This window comes from Gorilla gorilla, chromosome 2 (genome assembly GCF_029281585.2).
Source record: "Gorilla gorilla gorilla isolate KB3781 chromosome 2, NHGRI_mGorGor1-v2.1_pri, whole genome shotgun sequence".
Taxonomy (NCBI): Eukaryota; Metazoa; Chordata; class Mammalia; order Primates; family Hominidae; genus Gorilla; species Gorilla gorilla.
Window position 1 is genome coordinate 20,925,260 of NC_086017.1, and position 15,943 is coordinate 20,941,202.

General features: G+C 39.2%; 1 protein-coding gene across 2 annotated transcripts in view; it reads left to right on the forward strand.

Moving 5' to 3' along the window:
- The first annotated feature begins 546 nt into the window (after nucleotides 1-546).
- Nucleotides 547-15,943, forward strand: part of HRH1 (histamine receptor H1) — a 167,380-nt gene continuing 151,983 nt past the window's right edge. Inside the window, exons 1-2 of one of the 2 annotated variants that reach the window (XM_055381000.2) lie at nucleotides 547-1,256; nucleotides 3,063-3,151. The gene's annotated coding sequence lies outside the window, so the exon portion shown is untranslated. The remainder of the gene's footprint in view (nucleotides 1,257-3,062; nucleotides 3,152-15,943) is intronic. The other variant, XM_055380999.2, reaches the window with a different exon arrangement.

A 15,943-nucleotide genomic window follows, 5' to 3' on the forward strand; every position in this document is an offset into this window, starting at 1 on the left:
CCTGCTCCAGGGCACCAGGTCCCATCACCGCCCAAGGGCTGAGTTGTGCAGACGCCCCAGGGCAGGACTGGCAGGCAGCTCCACCTGCGGCCCCTGTGCGGGATCCACTGGATGAAGCCAGCTGGGCTCCTGAGTCTGGTGGGGACTTGGAGAACCTTTATGTCAAGCTAGGGTATTGTAAATACACCAATCACCACCCTGTGTCTAGCTCAAGGTTTGTAAACACACCAATCAGCACCCTGTGTCTAGCTCAGGGTTTGTGGATGCACCAATCGGCACTCTGTATCTAGCTAATCTGGTGGGGACTTGGAGAATCTTTGTGTCTAGCTCAGGGTTTGTAAATACACCAATTCACATTCTGTATCTAGCTAATCTAGCAGGGAAGTGGAGAACTTTTGTGTCTAGCTCAGGGATTGTAAACGCACCAATCAGCACCCTGTCAAACCGGACCAATCAGCTCTCTGTAAAACAGACCAATCGGCTCTCTGTAAAATGGACCAATCAGCAGGATGTGGGTGGGGCCAGATAAGAGAATAAAAGCAGGCTGCCTGAGGCGGCAGTGGCAACCTTACTGGGTGTTTTTTCCTGCTGTGGTAGTTTTGTTGTTACACGCTCTCTGCAGTAAATCTTGCAAGTGCTAAGTCTTTGAGTCCACACTGCGTTTATGAGCTGTAACAGTCACTGTGAAAGTCTGCAGCTTCACTCCTGAAGCCAGGGAGACCACGAACCTGCAAAGAAGAACGAACAACTCCAGACGTGCCACCTTAAGAGCTGTAACACTCGCTGTGAAGGTCTGCAGCTTCATTCCTGAGCCAGCGAAACCACTGAACCCACCAGAAAGAAGAAACTCCAAACACCTCTGAATATCTGAAGGAACAAACTCCGGACACGTTGCCTTTAAGAACTGTAACAGTCACCGTGAGGGTCAGGGGTTTCATTCTGGAAGTCAGTGAGACCAAGAACCCACCAATTCCGGACACACTCCCAGTAACCATTCTGAACAGGCATCATAGTTTATCCATGTTCTCAGCGGGAAGCTGAGGCTCAGAAAGGAAGAGCAACTGGAGCGAGATCACACAGCCCACAAATGGCAGAGCTGCATTCAAACCCAGGTCTGTCTGACTCCAAAGTCAGCGTTCTTTCCTTCCATGAAGTACAGTCGGCTTTTAGCAGGACATAGTGACATCCCAGGGACATTTCTAACTCAGATTCTGGAAAGCCCCATCTAAAACCGACTAATGTGTTGGATAGACCAGGTAATGCCCAGTGGCCAATTCTCAAGTTGCACGTAGTAGACGGGAAAGGGTGTAGGCATGTGACCAGATCTCCCTTGAGATACATGGTCTGGCTCAGGATAGGTGTGCACAAACATTTCCAGGTGCATGGAAGTAAGGCAGAATGATAGGCAAGCTGGTGACACCAGAGGGTAGGCAGCCATTGTCCCAAATCCCTGAGGGCCTCCCACCACTACCCCAACCACCTTCCTTGGTCACCCCAAACTTCCTTATGATCCAGGAACTAAAGGGAGCTTCCAGGCCTCAGCTGCTCTGCCAGCCTCTGGCTTTTAAGTATGTTTGCTGTTGCTTCTGCTGAGACACATAGACTAGATTCTCAGCCTGCTCTGGGTCCAACCCTGTTCGATCTACAGTAGGCAGGACACATGCATTTATGTTCCTAAGTCGTCTTTCTCATGCAGCTGAATTAGAGTTACTATTTTTTCACTGCCTATTTTGTGAACTCAACGTAAGTTCTGGGCAGTGGGTATTTTACCTCATGTAGGAGTCGCCGTTGGGGCTCCAGAACTAAGCCAGTGTGCCTAGCCTCCAGCTGTGTAATAGCTTGCAGCTGTCCCCATTCTCCTGTCTCTGTTAACAGGAGCATACACGGTTGGGAGCCTCCAAGAGCATCCCATATTAATGACTGACATGGGGGTGCAAAAGGTTGCCCCTATCTCAGCTGGGGCAGGAACAATTTAATGGGGTATGACCAATTCTATAGCCCCCAGTGGGTCAGACCAAAGCCAAACTTACTTGAGGCTGCTTCAATGCTCAGCCAACTACCCTTCCATATCCTGCTTTCCCACCCCTTCACACGTTCCCGTAAAGAGCAGCCTTCCAGTAACTGACGTGTACCCAAAGCCTTCAGGTGCCTCCGCTCCATTTTACAGATGTGGAATCTGAGGCTTGCATAGGATGATCTCCAGCTTGGTCTGTCCCTAAAATTCAAGCCCTTTCTGTTCCTTCATCCTGCCTGGATGGAATAGAAAGCAGGCAGTTTGGGAGCGGAAACCCCACGTCCCCGCAGGGATGGGCAGCTTTTCTTCCCACAGCTGCAGCCGACCTCCCTGCGCAGAGCAGGCGCCTCTCGCCTCCTCCCCCGCAGTGAGTCATCACCCACGCTGAGCGAGGAGAAAGCCTGAGCGGGCGCTGGGCTGGCGGTAACACTCCAAATGAGATTTAACAGAAGCCTCTGTCGCGCTCTGCTTAGGAAAGCAGGGGCTGTGGCTGTGGGGGAGGCTCTTCACTCCTGGTCCCCCGGGGGCTGGGGACGGTTGGGGGAAGAGGGGTGCCAAGGGTGCCCTGCCTCCAGCTGAGCCTCTCCTCAGAGACAAGCTTTCCAAGGTGTTGCAGGAAGGAGGAGGCAGATGAGAAAGCCCAGGCACTGGGGACTAAGCTGACTCAGCCACCAAAGCAGCAGAGCTGAGCTGAGGGAGCCACAGTGTGCCCGGAACACATGGCAATACTGAGCCAGGTCCTCCTGCAACCTGTTTCAACACCTCCCATGGCTCCCCAGGGCCCTAGAACACTAGAGTCAAACGCTTTAGCCCTGAAATCCTGGCTCTTCTCATTGGGCTCCAGACACTGTCCCTTAAGTCATCACATCTGCCCCTCACTTTTTACATTTTTTTTAATTGAAGTGAAATTTACATATATTGAGATGCATGGATTTTGGGTCACAGATAAATGTATTTTGGTAAGTGTATACGCCTGTGTACTCAACACAGTTCTCAGGATATAGGACATTGCTGCCACTCCAGAGGGTTTTCTCATGTTTCTTTCCAGTTAACCCTCTGAGGCAATTGCTGTCCTGATTTCTATCACCATGAATTGGATGTACCTGTTGTGGAACATCATATAAATGGAACTACACAGTAAGTACTTCAGGGGCTAGCTTCTTTCACTCAACATCATGTGTATGAAACTCATCCAGGTAGGGCTGGTCGCAGTAGCTTCTTCCTTTTTTATATTTATTTATTTATTTAGAGACGGAGTCTTGCTCTTTCGCCAGGCTGGAGTGCAGTGGCGCGATCTCGGCTCACTGCAGCCTCCGCCCCTGTGTTCAAGCGATTCTCATGCCTCAGCCTCCCAAGTAGCTGGGATTACAGGCACGTGCCACCACACCCAGCTAATTTTTGTATTTTTAGTAGAGATGGGGTTTCACTATGTTGGCCAGGCTGGTCTTGATATGCTGACCTCGTGATCCGCCGGCCTCGGCCTCCCAAAGTGTTGGGATTACAGGCGTGAGCCACTGTGCCCAGCCAGCTTCTTCCATTTTTATTACTGAGCGATATTCCATAGTATGAATATGTCACAATTTGTTTATCCATCCTCCTGAGGTAGACGTTGGGTTGTTTCTACTTTTGGCTGTTATGAATAAGGCTGCTATGAACATTCTTGAGCAAGTCTTTCTGTGGGCATATTTTCATTTCTCACAGATTAATAGCTAGGAGGGGAATGGTGGATCATAAGGCAGGTGTTGTTTAACTTCATAAGAGACTAACAAACTGTCCTCCAAAATGAATCTATCATTTTCTACTCCTACCAGCAATATTTGATTATTTGAGCTGCTTTATATCCTCAAAACATTAGGCTTTTCAATGCTTTTGCTTTCGGGAATGCTATTTCCCTGATGACTTATGAAGTTGAGCACTTCACATGCTCAGGGGCCATTGGTGCATATTATTCGATGAAGCATCTGTTCAAGTCTTTTGCCCATTTAAAAACAGTCTTATGGTTTATTTGTACTTTCTGTTAACTTTTTTTTAAAACTAATGAATAGGAGTAAAATATTCTATAAGTCAACTTTTCTTAACTCATCTGTGCTGCTGAGCTACACATAATGCAATTCCAAGATGGGATTCTCCTCGTTCTGAGCTAACATGTTTGCTAGATGTCCAGTGACTGGAGAAGGGAACTTCCCTGGAGAATCTCTGGCAGGGAGGATGGCGGTCATGGTGCATCTTTGGTTGGTACTATTTCATCTTAAATCTCCCTGGAGAACACTGGATTTAACATTGTCCATGTACTTCCTTCTAGCTCATTGAATACATTGATATGAGGTCAAATATATAAAAATTGAATTAATCATATGCTATTGAGACAAGTTAATAAAGGTATTGCCTTCCTATCCAGCATCTATTTCTCCCCATCCTTCCTACTTCTTACTTTGTTCAGTTTCCATCTCCTTCTTCACCCAGCCAGTCATTGCAGTAACAGTGGACATCACCCCAAGATCTAGGCTAGGCCTCAACAGTCTGAAATTAATCCCATTCCTGTTTGCAGTGATTATCTTAGGATGGGCACATGAACCAGTTCTGGCCATGAGATGTAAGTCCCAATCTGTTGAGGGCTTTGGGGAAATTTTTCCTCTTTCTTAAGAGGACAGCTTAGGAAAATAACTCTTTTCTTCCTAAGGACTTTGTTTTGTCCAGATGTGATGTCTGGAATCATTCGATGTATCTCACTATCAGTCCAAAGATGAAACTGACCCTGATGACTACAGAGCAGAGAGATTTTTTAAAATCAGGGTTTTGACAGCAACATTCAGCTACTAAATCAACTAATCCTGAAGGTTCCTTCTACCTCTGGACTCCAAGTTTCATAAGTCAATAAATTTTCTTATTGATTAAACTAGTGAAGGTTGTATTTCTAATATCTGCAGCTAATAACCTAATACAAATGCTGTGCATGCATGTTATTCTTTTAATCCTTTTATTGAACTATTTAACATTTTAAATGAAGTATATTGCATATTATAGCATTCACCCTTTTAAAGTGTACAATTCAATTTTTCAGTATTAATATATTCACAAGGTTGTGCAACCTCTACCACTACCTAATTCCAGAACATCTTCATCACCCAAAAGGAAACCTCATAATCAGTAGCAGTCACTTCTAAATCTCCTCTCCCACAGCTCCTGGCAATCCACTTTCTGACTCTACAGATTTGCCTACTCTGGACATTCCATATAAATGGAATTATACAACATGCATCATTTTGCACCTGGCTTCCTTCACTTAGAATAATGTTTTCAAGGTTAATTCATGTTGAGCATGTATCAGTATTTCATTCCTTTTTATTGCTGCTTTTTTTTTTTTTTTTTTTTTTTTTGAGACAGAGTCTCATCTGTTGCCCAGGCTGGAGTGCAGTGTTGCAATATCGGCTAACTGCAACCTCTGCCTCCTGGGTTCAAACGATTCTCCTGCCTCAGCCTCCCAAGCAGCTGAGATTACAGGTGCCTGCCACCACGCCTGGCTAATTTTTGTATTTTTAGTAGAGATGGGGTTTCACCTTGTTGGCCAGGCTGGTCTGGAATTCCTGACCTTAGGTGATCCACCTGCCTAAGCCTCCCAAAGTGCTGGGATCACAGGTGTGAGCCACCACACCCAGGCTATTGCTACATTTTGTATATCCATTCATCAGTTGGTGGACATCTGAGTTATTTCTGCTCTTTAGCTCTTATAAATAATGCCATTATGAACATTCGTGTACAAGTGTTTTTGTGAACATATGCTTTCAATTCTCTTGGGTATATACCTAGGAGCAGAATTTTTGGGTCATACGATAATTCTATGTGTAACTTTTGGAGAACTCTTCTACAGCAGCTGCACCATCTTACATTCCCAGGAGCAATGTATAACAGTTCCACATTCTCCACATCCTTGCCAGCATGCATTGTTGATGTTTCGTTTCTTTGATTGTAGCCATCATAGTATATCATAGTATTGTAGTACATCATAGTAGGTGTGACATGGTATCTCATGTTTTTGATTTGTATTTCCCCAATGATTAATAATGTTAAGCATATTTTCATGTGTTTATTGGCTGTTTGTTTATCTTCTTTGGTGAAATGGCTATTCAAAGCCTTGTCTATTTTTAAAATGGGTTACGTGTCTTTTTATGATTGAGTTGTAAAAGTTCTTTATGTTCTAGATACTAGAATATATGACTTGCAAATATTTCTCCCATTCTGCATGTTTTATTTTCACTTCTTTGATAGTGTCCTTTGAAGCACAAAAGTTTTTAATTTTTTTTTTTAATTGAGATAGAGTCTTGCTCTGTCACTTAGGCTGGAGCGCAGTGGCATGATCTCAGCTCATTACAACCTCCGCCTCCTGGGTTCAAGCGATTCTCCTGCCTCAGCTTCCTGAGTAGCTGAGGCTACAGGTGCGTGCCACCACTCCGGGCTAATTTTTTGTATTTTTAGTAGAGACGGGGTTTCACCGTGTTAGCCAGGATGGTCTCCATCCGACCTCGTGATCGCCCGCCTCAGCCTCCCAAAGTGCTGGGATTACAGGAGTGAGCCACCATGCCCAGCCTTAGTTTTTAATTTTTAAATAATTCCAGCTTATTTATGTTTTATTTTGTTGCTTGTGCTTTTGGTGTCATATAGGAAACCCATGTCTAGTCCAATGTCATGAAGATTAATACCTGCTTCTTTTAAGAGTTTTATGGTTTTAGCTCTTACACTTAGGTTTATGATCTATTTTGACCTAATTCATATATGGTATGAGATAGGATCATTCTTTTGCCTACAGCTGTTCAGTTCTCCCAGTAGCTTATATTGAAAAGACTTCTTTTCCCATTGAATTTTCTTGGCTCCCTGTTGAAGATCAATTAATCTAAATGTGGGGCAGTATTCTGGATTCTCGGTTCTATCTCATTGATTTACATGTCTATGCCTATGCCAGTAACATGTAATCTTGGCTATTGTCAGTTTGAAGTAAGTTTTGAAATTAGGAAGTGCAATTTATCCAACTTTGTTCTTTTTCAAGACTTTTTTTGGCGAATCTTCATCTCTTGCATTTTCATATGAATTTTAGGATCAGCTTGTCAGTTTTTTGCAAAAAAAAAAACAGGCAGCTATAATTTTGATAGGGAATGCATTGAATCTGTGAATAAATTTGGGCAATATTACCGTCTTTACAATACTAAGCCCTCCAAACCATAAACACACATGTCTTTCCACTTATTTAAGTATTCCTTAATTGCTTTCAAAAACGCTTTGTAATTTTCTGTGTACAAGGCTTTTGCTTCTTTTGTTCAATATATTAAGTATTTTAATCTTTTTATTATAAATGGAATTGTTTTTTATTTTCATTTTTGGGTTTTTGTTACTAGCATATAGAAGCACAGTTGATTTTTGATATATTTTATATTGATCTCATATCCTGAAACCTCCCTGAATTCATTTATTAGCCCTAGTTTTTCTTCCTTCCTTTCTTCCTTCGTTCCTCTCTTCCTTCCTTCTTTTCTTTCTTTATTTCTTCCTTCCTTCCCTCCTTCCTTTCTTTCTTTCTTTTCTTCCTTGATGACAGAATTTTCTATATACAAGGTTATGTCTTCTGCAAATAGAGATAGTGTCCTTCCTTCCTTTCTTCCTTCCTTCCTTTCTTCTTTCTTTCTTTTCCATCCATCTTTCTGGGTACCTTTTATTTATTTTTCTTGCCTAATTTTCCTGGTTAGAACCTGTAGCACACTGTAGAATAGAAGTCGTGAGGGCAAACACCCTTGTCTTGTTCATGAACTTGGGAGAAAGCTTTCAGTCTTTACCAATAAGTATACGGTTAGCTGTGATTTTTTTAAATCAATGCCCTTTATCAAGGTATGTTCATTTCTATTCCTAGTATATTTTTCTTTTTAGAATGCAGGGGTATTTGATTTTGTCAAATATTTTTTCTGCATCTATTGAGATGATCCTGTGATTTTTTTATTCTATTAATATTTATTCTATTCTACTTTTATTGTTTTTATTATGTTGGTAATCTATTGGTTGATTGTCAGATGTTGAACTAACCTTGCATTCTTGGAATAAATACCACTTTGCTATAATGTATAATCCTTTTTATAGGTTGCTGGATTCTGCTTACTTGTATTTTGTTGAAGATTTTGCATTAACATTCGCAAGGGTTGTTGGTCTGTAGCTTTCTTTTCTTTTTCTACCCTTTGACTAGCATTTTCCCAACCCCCAGCCCCTGGTAACCACCATTCATTCTCTACTTTTATGAGTTCAACTTTTTTATTTTTATTTATTGATTTTATTTTATTTTGAAATAGAGTCTCACTCTGTCACCCAGGTTGGAGTGCAGTGGCATGGTCTCAGCTCACTGCAACCTCCGCCTCTTGGGTTCAAGCAATTCTTCTGCCTCAGCCTCCCGAGTAGCTGGGACTACAGGACCACCACACCCAGCTAATTTTTTGTATTTTTAATAGAGATGGGGTTTCACCATGTTGGCCAGGCTGGCCTTGAACTCCTGACCTCAGGGAATCTGCCTGCCTTGGCCTTCCAAAGTGCTGGGATTACAGGCATGAGCCATCACACCCAGCCTGAGTTCAACTTTTTTAGATTCCACATATAAGTGAGAACATGCAGTATTTGTCTTCTGGTGCCTGGTCTATTTTATTGAACATAATATCTTCCAGGTTCATCTATGTTACCACAAATAATAGGATTTCCTTCTTTTGTAAGACTGAATAATATTCCACTATGTGTATAGACCACATTTTCTTTACCCATTCATCTGTTGATAGACACTTAGTTTGATTCCCTATTTTGGCTACAGTGAATAACGTTACAATTAACATGGGAGTGCAAATATATTTTGGACATATTGATTTCATTTCCTTTAGGTACATACCCAGTAGTGGAATTGGTGGATGATATGATAGTTCAATTTTTATTTTATTTTATTTACTTATTTATTTATTTTGAGACAGAGTCTCGCTCTGTCGCCCAAGCTGGAGTGCAGTGGTGCAATCTCAGCTCCCTGCAAGCTCCACCTCCAGGATTCACCCCATTCTCCTGCCTCAGCCTCCCGAGTAGCTGGGACTACAGGTTCCCATCACCACGCCCAGCTAATTTTTTTGTATTTTTAGTAGAGATGGAGTTTCACCATGTTAGCCAGGATGTTCTTGATCTCCTGACCTCATGATCTGCCCCCCTTGGCCTCCCAAAATGCTGGGATTACAGGTATGAGCCACTACGCCCAACCCCTCAATTTTTAATTTCTTGAGGAAGCTCCATTTTATTTTCCCTAATGGTTGTACTAATTCACATTCCTACCAACAGTGTGCAAGAGTTATCTTTTCTCTACAACCTTGCCAACACTTGTTGTCTTTGGTCTTTTTGATAACAACCATTCTTACAGGTGTGAGGTGGTATCTCATTGCAGTTTAAATTTGCATTTCTCTGATAATTAGTGATTTTGAGCATTTTTTAATATAACTGCTCATCGTTTATATGTCTTTTTTGAAGATATATCTATTCAGATCCTTTGCCTTTTTTTTTTTTTTTTTTTTTTTTTTTTTTTTTGAGGCAGAGTCTTGCTCTCTTGTTCAGGCTGGAGTACAGTGGTGTGATCTTGGCTCACTGCAAGCTCCCCTTCCCGGGTTCACGCCATTCTCGTGCCTCAGTCTCCCAAGTAGCTGGGAGGGACTACAGGTGCCTGCCACCATGCCCAGCTAATTTTTTGTGTTTTTAGTAGAGACGGGGTTTCACCGTGTTAGCCAGGATGGTCTTGATCTCTTGACCTCGTGATCCACCTGCCTCAGCCTCCCAAAGTGCTAGGATTACAGGCATGAGCCACCGCACCCAGCCCTTTTGCCCATTTTTAAATCAAACTTTTTTTGTTACTGTTGAGTTGTTTGAGTTCCTTGTGTATTTGGATATCAACCCCTTATCAGATATGTGGTTTGCAAATATTTTCTCCCATTCTGTAGATTGTCTCTTTATTCTGTTGACTGTTTCCTTGGCCGTGCTGAAGATTTCTACTTTGACGTAACTTTATTTCTCTATCTTTATTTTGTTGTCTAGGCTTTTGGGTTCATATCTGTGATGGTTAATATTGAGTGTCAACTAGATTGAATTGAAGGATGCGAAGTATTTTTCCTGGGTGTGTCTGTGAGGGTGTTGCCTTCATCTTTCTCCCATGCTGGATGCCTCCTGCCCTCGAACATCAGACTCCAAGTTCTTCAGTTTTTGGACTCTTGGACTGGGGCTCTCGGGCCTTTGACCACAGACTGAAGGCTGAACTGTGGGCTTCCCTACTTTTGAGGTTTTGGGACTCAAACTGATCTACTACTGGCGTTCTTGCTCCTCAACTTGCAGATGTCCTATCGTGGGACTTTACCACTTTACCTGATTGTGTGAGTCAATTCTCCTTAATAAACTCCCTTTGATATATACGTATATCCTTAGTTCTGTCCCTGTAAAGAACCGTGACTAATACAATATCCAGAAGATCATTACCCAGATCTAAATTTTCCTTTATGATTGATTGTTGTATATGGTATAAGGGTCTAATTTCATTCTTCTGCATGTGGATATCCAGTTGTCTGAACATCATTTATTGAAGAGACTAGCCTTTTCCTATGGTGTGATCTTGGCACCTTTGTTGCAAATTGATTTACCATAAATGTGTGGATTTATTTCTATGTTCTCTATTATGTTCCACTGAGCTATATGTTTGTTATTATGCAAGTACCATGCTATTTTGATTATTATAGCTTTGTAGTATATTTTGAAGTGAGGTAGTGTGATGCTTTCAGCTGTGTTCTTTTTGCTCAAGATTACTTTGGCTCTTTGGGGGTTTTTATGTTTCCATATAAATTTTAGGATTATTTTTCTATATTTGTAAAAAACATCATTGGAATTTTAATAGAGATTGCATTGAATCTGTAGATCACTTTAGGTAGTAATCCATAAACCTGGGATATGTTTTCATTTTTTGCATCATCTTTCATTTCTTTCATCGATTTTGTTTTGTTTTGTAAGAGACAGGGTCTCACTATGTTGCCCAGGCTGGAATGCAGTGACTATTCACAGGCACGATCATAGCACACCACATGGCTTTGAACTCCTAGGCCCAAGTGATTCTCCTGCATCAAGTCCTTAGTAGCTGGGACTACAGGTGCGTGCCACCACATCCAGCTATATCAATGTTTTATAGTTTTCAAGTAAAGATCTTTCGTCTCCTTGGTTAAATTCGTTTATGTTTTTTGTAGCTGTGCAAATTAATTTTTTTATTTGTTCTTTAGATAGTTCATTGTTGGTATATAGAAAGACTACTGATTTTTGTATGTTGATTTTATATCTTACAACCTTACTGAATTTGTTTATTGGTTCTAACAGTTTTTGTGTGGAATCTTTAGGTCTTTCTACATATAAAGGACATTTTAACTTCTTCCTTTCCAATTTGGATGCCTCATTGCTCCTTTCCAATTTCTCTTGCCTAATTGTTCTGGCTAGGACTCCCAGTATTATGTCCAATACAAGTGGCTAAAGTGGGCAACCTTGTTTTGTGCCTGAGCTTAGAGGAAAAGCTTTCAACTTTTCACCATTGAGCATGATGTTAGCTATGGGTTTGTCATATATGGCCTTTATTGTGTTAAAGTACATTCTTTCTATACCTAATTAGTGAGAGTTTTTATCATAAGATGTGGTTTTCTTTTCTTATTATGCATTTTTCTGGGTTTTGGTGTCAAAGTAATACCAGCCCTTTTTAGTAATTTTTATTTCTGTAAAGTTGGTAGTAATGGTTCATCTTTCATTCCTGATTTTAGTCACTTGAACATTCTCTCTTCTTTTTCTGGTCATCTAACCAAAGGTTTGTCAATTTTGTTGATCTTTTCAAAGAAAAAACTTTGTTTTTCGTTAATTTTCTCTATTGTTTTTCTATACTTTATTTCATTTATTTCTGCTGTAATCTTTATTATTTCTTTGCTTCTGCTTGCTTTCACTTCAACTTGCTTTTCTTTTTGTAGTTTCTTAAGGTATAGAGTTAGGGTTTGGATTTACAATCTTTCTCCTCTTTCATGGGCATTTATAGCTCTAAATTTCCCTCTGAGCACTGCTTTGCTGCAGTTGTCGCATAAGTTTGGTGTGATGCGCATGCATTTCCGTTTATTTCAAAATGTCTTCTAATTTCCCTTGTGATTCCGTTTTGACCATTTGACCATTTCGGGGGGAGTGTATTGTTTAATTTCCACATTTGTTAATTCTCTAAATTTTCTTCTGTTAGTGGTTTCTGATTTTATTCCATTCTGTTCAGAAAGCATGTTTTATGTGATTTTAATCCTTTAAAATTTATCAAGATTTGTTTTAAGCCTTAATATGTTCTATTCAAGAGAATGTTCTATGCACACTTGAGAACATGTGCAGCCTGCTGTTGTTAAGTGTTCTATAAATGTGTGTTAGATCTAGTTGGTTCATAATATGGTCCAAGTTTTCCATTTCCTTTCTAGTTGTTCTATCCATTATTGGCAGTGTGGTATTGAAGTCTCTAACTTATTGTTGAATTGTCTATTCCCTCCTTCAATTCTGTCAGGTTTTGTTTCATCTATTTTGGGTCTTTGTTGTTAGGTGTATATATGTTTATAATTGTTATGTCTTCTTGATGCATTGACTCTTTTACCTTTATAAAATGTCCTTCTTTGTCTCTAGATTTTTAAAGTCTACTTTCTCTCTAGTAGCTTTGTGATTTTAGCTTTACATATAGCTTGGTAAGTCATCTCAAATTACTTTTTCTGTATGGTGTGAGAGATTGAGGTTCACTTTTTCCATAGGATTATCCAGTTGTTCCAACACTATTTTTAAGGTATCTTCTCCATTGACATTCCTTATCATCTGGTGTCAAAAATCAATTATCTTTATATATGTGAGCCTATGTCTAGACTGTCTAGTCTATTTTATTAATTTGTTAGTCTGTCACTGTGCCAATACTACACTGTCTTGATGACAGACTTCATAGAAAGTCTTGAAATCAGGCAGTAAGAATCCTCTAATTACACTCTTTCAAGATTGTCTTGCTTATTCAAGACCTTTTGTATGTTCATATACATTTTGGAATCACTTTGTCAATTTATATACTTTTTAAAAGCCTGCTGAAATTTTTGATTGGTATTGCGTAAAATGCAGGAATCAATTTTGGGAGAATTGACATTTTAACACTACTGTTTCCTAGTTCATGAGCATGGTATTAGGTTCGTGCAAATGTAATTGCGGTTTTGCGGCAATTAACCATTAACCATTAACCCATTAACCATTATTTTAATGGCAAAAACCACAATTACTTTTGCACCAATCTATTGTATCTGTTTTTTATATTTTATGGTTTTCAAGGTAGAGGTTTTACAAATCCTTTATAACATTTGTTCCTAAGGCCAGGTATGGTGACTCATGTCTGCAGTCTCAGAGATTTTGGAGGCTGAGGCACGAGGATCACTTGAAGCCAGGAGTTTGAGACAGCCTGGGCAACAAAGCAAAACCCCATCTCTACAAAAAATAACATTTTAAAAAAATAGGCAGGAGTGGTGGTGTATGCCTTCAGTCCCAGCTACTCGGTAGGCTGAGGCAGGAGGATTGCTTGAGCCCAGGAGTTCAAGGCTACAGTGAGCTATGCACATCACTGCACTCCAACTTGAGTGACAGTGTGAAGCCCTATCTCTAAAAATAAAACAAATTGGTCCTAAATATTTTAATCTTTTTGATGGTATTATAAATGATATTGCTTTTAATTTTTATTTTTCTATTTTTGCTGCTAATATATTGAAGTATGATTGATTTGTATATATGAATGTTGTACTCCGCAAACTTGTTACATTCACTTAATATTTCTGATAGATTTTCAGTAATGTCCTTAGGATTTCTTCACAAACTATTACTTTTTCTGCAAACAGAAGTGGTCTGACTTTTTTCTTTCTAATATTTATGCTTTTGATTGCCTCTTCTTGCCTTATTACACTGACCAGAAAACCTCCAATACAATGTTAAATAAAAAAGGTAAGAGTGGACATCCTTGCCTTGTGCTTAATCTCCAGGGATAGTGTTCAGTATTTCACCATTAACTGTGATGTTAACTGTAGGTTTCTCATAGCTGTACCTATCAAATTGAGGAAACACTCATCTATTTCTAGTTTGCTGAGAGTTTTTAAAACAATGTGTAATGAATTTTGTCAGTGCTTTTTCTGCATCTGTTGAAATGATCATATTGTTTGTCTTTTTTATTTTGTTAATGTATAAATACACATTGATTTTTAAAGGCTAAATAAATCTTGCATCCCCTGGGACAAATCCCAGCACACCAAATAAATATATTATCCTTTTTCTATATTGCTGGATTCAATTTGTTAATATTTTATTGAAGATTTCAAATCTTCAAACACATATATTGTCCTTTTTCTATACTGCTAAATTCAGTTTGTTAATATTTTGTCAAAGATTTCTGTGTCTTGTTTGTATTGGATATTGGCCTCATAAAACAAGATAGAAAATATTCCTTCGTCTTCTAATCTCTGAGATCATTTGTATAAGGTTGATATTATTTCTTCTTTTAAATGATTAATGAAATTTACCTCTGAAAATATTTGGACCTGAGTTTGTTGTGGGAAGGTTTTTGAGGATCGATGCAATTTCTTTTATAGATATGGATTTTCTGTTGCTTCTTGAGAAATGTTTATAAGTTGCATTTTTCTCAGTTTGTCAACTTTTTCTAAGTTCTCAAATGAATTGGAATAAAATTGTTCATAATGTTTCTACCTTATCTTTTTGATATCAGTAGGATCTCTAGTACTATCCCTTTCTTCATCCCTGACGTTAACAACTTTTGTTTTCTCTTTTTTCTTGATCAATCTTTCTAGAAGTTTATCAATTTTGTTAATATTTACAACAAACCAACTTTTGGCTCTGTTAATTTTCTCTTTGGTTTATCTGTTTTTTAAATCATTAAATTTATGTTGCACTTATGTTGTTATTTTCTCTTTCCTACTTGTTTCTGCTTATTTTTTCCTTTCTTCTACCTTCTTTGGGTTTAATTTTCTCTTTTTTGATAGCTTCTTAAAATGAAAACATTTTAATTTTTGTTTGCATAGTAAAATTTACTCTTTTTGAAGTTGTGAAACCACAATCACAATTAAGATATGCACAAAAAATTCCCTTTTGCTACCCTTTTGTAGTTAACACTTCTCCCCTTTCTCTAACTCCTAGCAACCATTGATCTATTCTCTGTCCCTTTAGTTTTGCCTTTTCCAAAATGTCATGTAAATGGAATCATACAGTATGTAAACTTTTAATTCTGAGTTATTCAACTTACCGTAATGCCTTTGAAATTCATTCATGTTGTATTAATATTTTGTTTCTTTTTTCTTGCTAAGTAATAATGCCCTGCATATGTGCCACAGATTGTTTATCTCTTTCCCATTTGAGGAACATTTAATTGCTTCTAGATTTTGGCAATAATGAATAAAGCCAATGTAAATATTCTCAGGTAGATTTTTGTGTGAACATCGGTTTCCACTTCACTTAAGTAAATACCTAAGAGTAGGATGGCTGGGTCATATAGAAAGTGTATGTTTAATTGTATAAGACATTGATGAACTATTTCCCGAAGTGGCTGTACCATTTTTTTTATTCCCATGAGCAATGTATGACAATTTCAGTTGCCCTGCATCCTTGGCAGCACTTGTCAATTATTTTTATCTTAGCCATTCCTATAAGTATGTAGTGGTATCTCGTTGTGGTTTTAACTTACATTTCCCTAAAAACAGCTGATGTTGAGCATCTTTTCATATGCTTATTTATCATCTACATGTCTTCCCTGGTGAAGAGCTGTTCAAATTTTTTTCCATTTTTGAATTCAGTTGTTTCTTTTTTTATTGTTGAGTTTTG